The sequence below is a fragment of the Puma concolor genome, chromosome D1, assembly GCF_028749965.1.
Source record: "Puma concolor isolate L17-30 chromosome D1, mPumCon1.1.hap2, whole genome shotgun sequence".
Classification (NCBI taxonomy): domain Eukaryota; kingdom Metazoa; phylum Chordata; class Mammalia; order Carnivora; family Felidae; genus Puma; species Puma concolor.
Window position 1 is genome coordinate 24141432 of NC_141676.1, and position 7835 is coordinate 24149266.

The window sequence follows — 7835 nt, forward strand, 5'->3', positions numbered from 1 at the left end:
TGCATAATGTATATATATACACACTCACACCCATTTGTCCTATATATATGTATAATCCATGTGACAGCCTTTTATTAAAGCCCTTTATAGTTTTCAGTTTACAGAAGACTCTGAAAGTGTTTAGCAGTAATATAATTAATCCTTCACGTTTTACATTATTTTCCCTAAGTAGACATTGAACATTGAACTTACATGTACTAAGCTACTTTTCTTCTTTAAAAATGGCACATCATAGGATGGGGGGGGTTTTGTTTTGTTTTGTTTTTTTAAGGAAGAAGGAGATGATAGTTCCATTCTTTTCTAGGTGTGAGCTGCAGCACCAGTGACACCAGCATGTTAGTGACAAGTACTCTCCTCAAATTCTTCAAAAAGTGTATTGAAAAACAAACAAACAAACAAACAAAAACGGCATCCTTTTGCTTTACGAATATTAAAGGAAAACTGTTTTTCCCAGCAAAACTGAGAAATTTTTTGCATTGGTTGTTAAGTCAGTGGTTGGGATTTTAAAATCTTTATTATTAAAGACTGTAACTTTAGGGTTTTAAGAATATTATCAACCTGATTCCAATCCAATTAGACACCATTCAACATTGAATTAAAAAAAAAATAGGTGCTTTTTTTTTTTTCCTCATGAATATTGGGCACTAGATTGCCACAGACAAATCCGGCTTACCTAATGACAAGTAGGGGCTCAAAAATTAGAGTCAATGATTAGATTTCAAAAGAGTATCAAGTGGTAAGTGCTACCAATAAATGTTAAAGACGAATATTCATTGAAGTAAAATAATCAGTTGGTTTAGATCAGGGACTTTGGATCTTACAAAGAGACATTAATAAAATCAAAGAATGTTTTGAGATACGCATGGGATAAACATTGGAACAATTTATCTATAAAGAGTAGGTCTGCATTGTCTTAGCATAAATTGCTAAGGAAAAACATTACAAAGCTGCTTTATGATTTATGTAGAATAACTCTCTTAGATATTAAGCAAAGCTCTAGATCTTATGAATGAATTATTAAAGCCCCAAACTGAAAGAACTCCAAGAGTCCATTAGAATCCAGGCAAATTGGCACCTAAAGATTCTTGCTGTCATTCTCCAGGTAACAGTGACAACTTAAAGACCGATTACTGCTTATTTTTATTTCTTGACATTTCACATACACTGAACACTCACCAAATGCATTACCAAATATTTCACTTTAAGCGAATTTCCTTTTTCCAAGCATATATGAAAGTATACCACACACATACAAAAACCCACAAACCTTAAATGTAAACACCGATAAGTTATCAAAACATGGATATTTGTGAGATCTCAAAAAAGGGCAATGAATAAAACATTGCCAGCATCACAGATGCAACCGGTGCCCTGGTCTGACTTCATTCACTACCCCTTCTTCTTCCTATAGGTACTTAATGTCCTAAATTTTAAGTGTAGATAAACTTAACAGTTGTAAATGAACTTTTATGTATAGAAGGACTCTTAGATATATGGATAGATACATGACAAACAGATTTTATATTATGTAGATTTATTTTTATATAATATTTATGTTTTAATTTTTCCTTATTTATCCTATGGAAATAGCGTATTGTTGTACAGTTCTTCTATAACTTTTCTGTTATGCTTTTCTCTCAGGTACACACAAAGAGTAGAATTGCTGGATCATGGGAAATGTATAAGTTCAAATACAGTAGATGATTCCAAAGTGTCCTACAAAGTATTGGTAGTAATTTTTTTAAGCTTATTTATTTATGTTGAGAGAGACAGAAAGAGAGAGTGTGCGTGAGTGCATGCAAGCAGGGGAGGGGCAGAGAGAGAAGGGGCAGAGGATCCGAAGTGGGCTCTGTGCTGGCAGCAGAGAGCCCCATGTGGGACTCAAACTCATGAACCATGAGATCATGACCCGAACTGAAGTCTGACTGATTGAGCCACCAGGTGCCCTAACAGTAATTTTTTGAGTATTTTCCCTAGCCAAGACTTTATATAAACACATAATCGGCTATAAGATACTTAGGTCTGCTTTTAACTTTAAACTGTTTAAGTAATAATACACAAAGTATAGGAGAGTGAAAACTTTAGAGTAGTAATACTGACAAATAACTCTCTTTACTCCATAAATGTGTGTTACACACACACTCTTTGAACTAAGTAAAACTAAGTGTTATGGGTCATAGTCTATGACAATGCAGCCTGATGTTTCAAATCAATGGAGGCATTCCAGGGTTATCTGCCAAATGTGGATCTGCATCAAACAATATAATTTTTGTTCAGATCCAACACTTCTGGGTGAATGTTTTTCTTTTTGAACTATATTAGCCATATAGGGACTGTGTGTTTGTTAGAATCTACTTCTAATTTCTGTTTGTTTGCTTCTTTTGTTTGCTCTCTGCTGATGTTCAAGGTATTTTTCACAGACCTGGGTGCTTTTCTGCCACCTGTAATTACTTCTGTTTGGGGCATGATTCCCAAACACCCTGTTGTCTGAGATTTTCTAGCAGAGCTGCTTTAAAGTTTGACTTCTGTAGGAAGTGCAAGCTGAAAGGACTTTCCTTTAGCCATTATTCACACATAGGGTGATTGAACATCGACATCAATCACATTTACCTATAGACAGCAAGATTCAGGATGATCTGGTTATGTCTTTCATCATCTTTCACAGAGAAGTTAAGTTTGGGGTTCATTTATTTTCAGGGATTTTCCATCTTCATTGATCAAAGTTCTGGTGGTTTCCCTTTCTTGCTTGTAGCACATAATTTTTCTTGGTCTTTCTATTATTTTTCCATCTGTCTAAGAGTTTCCAATGTAGACTAAGAAGAAAACTCAGAGGTTACACCAGAATGCTAGGTCTTCTTTGCTTTCATCTGACTTCTTTTGATTGAGTTCCATTTCTTCTATTTCTAGTATCTGGTGGTCTTTGTTCTTTAAAGATGATAGGACAGTAGTGATATCTGTGTATCAATATCTGGCAAAACCGGGTAACTTTTCTTCTTGTCTATTTTTATGCTATTTTTGAAGTCTCTTCTGAGCCACATGTTTCTATCTTGGGCACATTTGAGACAATATGCCTTTCCTGCCCAATTACTGAATATTTCTGCAATTCCTGAATCTTTTCTGAACTTCCTTTATCAACCCACATTTTAATTGCTGAAGAATTGCCACCAACAACTTCCTGTATCCTTCAAAGTCAGCACTTGGGTTATATATGCAAAAGAGCTCCTTCAGATAGATGCTGTGCTGCAGGGTTTTTCTGTTGATCAGCTCTCCAGTGAAATTCACATTCAAGGTAAATTCTGTAGACCCTTCAGTCTTTCCAAATTCTTAATTTTTTCAGGGTTGTTAAAAGCTAAATTGAAATATTCAAGTTTCTTGAGTTTTCCAAAGGGATTATTTTGAAGGTAGATAATTTTTAAAACATGGCACCACTGGTCAAGATGATCTCTATTTCTTGTTGATGCAAGGAGAGTTCCTCCACGGGGGAAAATTACACAGTCACTGCATTTGGAATTCTGGCTTTCTGTCTAGTGAAGATCTTCTGTAATTTGCCTCATGGCACCTTTCCTGTCTGTGGGCCTATGAAGCCTGAATGGGACTTCTAGGATTGTTGGTAATAATTTATACTTTAATATCTAAGAGTTCTTTTTGTGCCACATCTTTTGTGTTTGCGTTGTCTCAGTAGAGAAATAGAAATCACAGTAGTTTGTATTGTCAATCTTTTGTTTATTTGTTTGCTTTAATTTTAGCCATTTGGTGGGTGTGCAGTGGTGTATCACTACAATGTTAATTTAAATTTCCTTTATGACTACTGATGCTGATCCCCTTTCCTATGTCACTGGAAATCTGAATGTCTTCTTTTGTCCAGCGTCTGCTCAAATCTCTTAGCCACTGTTCTGTTACCTTTTTGTCCTATTGATTTCTAGGGGTTCTTTACCAATTCAGGACATAGCTCATTGGCAACCATATGCATGGCAAATGATTTTTCCTACTTTGTTGATTTAAGTATTTTATTGTGAAAATTTTCAAGCACTTAAGAGAAAATTGGCAAAGTGAACATAATGAATGTATGTCTATCATTATCCAATTTCAAGAATTATTACTCTATGGACAATCTAGTTTCATCTCTACCCCATCCACTTTCACACACAACTGAATTATTCCAAGATATATATATATATATATATATATATATATATATATATATATTATAGTTATAGATATAGATAAAATAGATATATATGTGCGTGTATATATATGTGTATATATGTGTGTGTGTGTGTGTGTGTGCGTGTGTGTGCATATATATATATATATATATATATATCTTTTTTTTTTTTTACTGGTAAAAATATAAGCTTCCATCTCTAAAAGATCAGAACTAACTTCCAAAATGTAACTAAAACATCCTTATTAGATAAAAAGGTATCTGGGGCACCTGAGTGGCTTAGTCGGTTGAGCATCTGATCTCACGGTCATGATCTCATGGTCCGTGTGCTCCAGCCCCATGTCAGGCTCTGCGCTGACAGCTCAGAGTCTAGAGCCTGCATCAGGTTCTGTGTCTCCCTCTCTCTGCCAACCCCCCACCCCCCACCGCTTGAGCTCTCTCTCTCTCAAAAATAAACATTAAAAAAAAAATTAAAAAAAGAGAAAAGGTATCAAGAGAAGTACAAGACTTTTTATACTGTCTGCTTTATTAATTTTTCCCATATGAACAGTGCTTTCTTACTCTTGTTTAATTATTTCCATACTCTAAGGAGTTAACATTTTCTTATAAAATTGTTTAAAAATCTTATAGTTTTTTCCCTTCATATTTAAATTTAAAATCAATCTGGGCTCTACCTTCATGTATTGTAGGGGTCAAGTTTGTTTATTTTTTCATGTATTGCTACCTACACAGCATCTTGATTTTTTTCTTCTTAATACAGTGCTCTGGATTGCCACATTACTGTATATCAAATTTCTAAAAATGAGTGAGTCTATTTCTGAACTTTCTATTCTGGTGTGTGTATTTATCTAACCTAGTAGCCATTTCACATTATCATAATTGTTAAACCTTTTAAAATAATTCCTGCTAACTATTAGACCAGATATTCCAAAGGTGTTCTTCTTAAAAGGTATCTTATCTATTCCTGAACCTTCATACATTTCAATGTGTATTTTATGAATCAGCTCATCAACTTTTACAAATGAAAAACTAAAGTGTTGGGAATTATTAAGATTGCATTTTGTTTATCAACAAATTCAGAAAGAAGTGAAATGTTTATACAAGTCAAACTTGCAACCCCTGATCATGTATTATTTGGTACCTATCCATCTATCTTATTTAATTATTCTCAATATTTTTCCCCAACCAGAAGTCTTGTGCAATGTTTGTTAAATTAATTCCTACCTATGTGATATATTTTGGTGCTTTTATAACTGGTTTTATATAATATGATTTTTATCTGCTTCTTATTTATTATTATATGGAAATACTAGGTTTTTTTCACTACCTTCATGTTGTTCTACCTTGCCTAACTTATTTATAAATATGTTTATGCATATTCTTTTGAAGATTTTCTACACATTCTACATGTTCAATCATATAATCTGTACACCTATTTTTTCCTTATTATTTTAACATATTTCTTTTTTCTTGGATCATGGATTATTGAAAGGAGGGATTGTTTATTACTCTATTAAAAGCAGATGTAATGATTATGAGTTTCTCTTTTACAAAAACAGCTCAAACAGCTAATCTAACTTGATATCAAAGAGAAGCACCTAAAATTTTTTTCTTTTTCCTTACTCAATTAAAAAAAGCACAAATTTATATTATAAAATAGGTCTATTACCTTTTCTCTAATGGTGTTCACTTAATAGGTTTTCTGTACTGAGATATTAGGTATATAACCTTCTATCTTCTCATTGTCTGACTGTCTCTCTTCTACCTATCAACCATGCATTGTGTAAATGGTAGAATCAAAAATAAACCTAGGAGGGGCGCCTGGGTGGCTCAGTCGGTTAAGCGTCCGACTTCAACTCAGGTCACGATCTCGCGGTCCGTGAGTCCGAGCCCCGCATCGGGCTCTGGGCTGATGGCTCAGAGCCTGGAGCCTGCTTCTGATTCTGTGTCTCCCTCTCTCTCTGCCCCTCCCCCATTCATGCTCTGTCTCTCTCTGTCTCAAAAATAAATAAACGTTAAAAAAAAAAAATTAAAAAAAAAAAAAACAAGTCTATTATTTAAAAAAAATAAAATAAAATAAAATAAACCTAGGAAATAGTCAACCTTCAGGAAGCACTTTCTACATAGTAGAAAATATGATCATCCCCAAAATGTTTATATATATAATATGTATAATACATATTCAATCTCACAGGATGACCTTTTTTAAAAAATCAGTGTAGTTGCCATCATACTCCAATTTTAAAAATAAAATAAAACTAAATCTTCGGGAATTTAAGGAATGTAACCTTGGAAACCCACTAGTAAATAGTGTATTTCACATACAAAACAAGATTTAGCGAGTTATCTAGTCTTTCTCAGCTTATATATGCATTGCATGTTTACAGATGTTTAAAATATAGTAGAAAAATTTTATCTAATATTTATTTTTTAAGTGTAAAAGAATATGACTTTCCCCCCAAGACACAAAGAATCAAATCTGAACCTTTAGAATTTTTAAGAATAAAACAAAACAAAAAAATCCTGTTAATTATGCCTACCTTTTATTTATTTATTTTTTAATATTTTTTCTTTCAACGTTTGTTTATTTTTGGGACAGAGAGAGACAGAGCATGAATGGGGGAGGGGCAGAGAGAGAGGGAGACACAGAATCAGAAACAGGCTCCAGGCTCTGAGCCATCAGCCCAGAGCCTGACGCGGGGCTCGAACTCACGGACCGCGAGATCGTGACCTGGCTGAAGTCAGACGCTTAACCGACTGCGCCACCCAGGCGCCCCTGCAAAAGGTCTTTTTTTTTTTTTTTTTTTAATTTTTTTTTTTTTTTTTCTCAACGTTTATTTATTTTTGGGACAGAGAGAGACAGAGCATGAACGGGCGAGGGGCAGAGAGAGAGGGAAACACAGAATCGGAAACAGGCTCCAGGCTCTGAGCCATCAGCCCAGAGCCCGACGCGGGGTCGAACTCACGGACCGTGAGATCGTGACCTGGTTGGAGTCAGACGCTTAACCGACTGCGCCACCCAGGTGCCCCAAGTTCTTTTAAATCTAAGTTGTTGGGGCTCCTGGGTGACTCAGTCGGTTAAGCGGCCGACTTCGGGTCCGTGAGTTCAAGCCCCGCGTCGGGCTCTGTGCTGACGGCTCAGAGCCTGGAGCCTGTTTCAGATTCTGTGTCTCCCTCTCTCTGACCCTCCCCCGTTCATGCTTTGTCTCTCTCTGTCTCAAAAATAAACGTTAAAAAATAAATAAATAAATAAATAAATAAATAAATAAATAAATAAATCTAAGTTGTTAATTTTTTTTAGATTTTCATGTTGATGTAATTTATTGAGCAAAACAAACACCACAAGTGATGAAAACTATCATCTTTCCAACAAATACTTTTCTTTAAAAATAAGTTCTTAATTCACATAATGAAAACATTTATTTCAACATTTTACCTTAGCTTCTCCACTCCTGTCATACATCTTGTATGAGTGTGCATATAGAGAATTATAAATCTCCTATTATTGGATTCAGTCTTAGCTAAAATACAGAACCGGAAGCCAGAGACTACACAGCTTAATAAGGAAATTAATGTGGAAATAGTGGCTATTATATAATACTCTTTCTTTGAGAAGACAAAGGATTCAACCAAGAAGCAGTGTGCAAACTGATCAATGTTTGGTTATTAA

General features: G+C 34.7%; 1 pseudogene; it reads right to left on the reverse strand.

The window, feature by feature from the left end:
• Nucleotides 1-2209: 2209 nt before the first annotated feature.
• Nucleotides 2210-7628, reverse strand: LOC147576546 (dynein axonemal assembly factor 11 pseudogene; annotated as a pseudogene).
• Nucleotides 7629-7835: the final 207 nt, after the last annotated feature.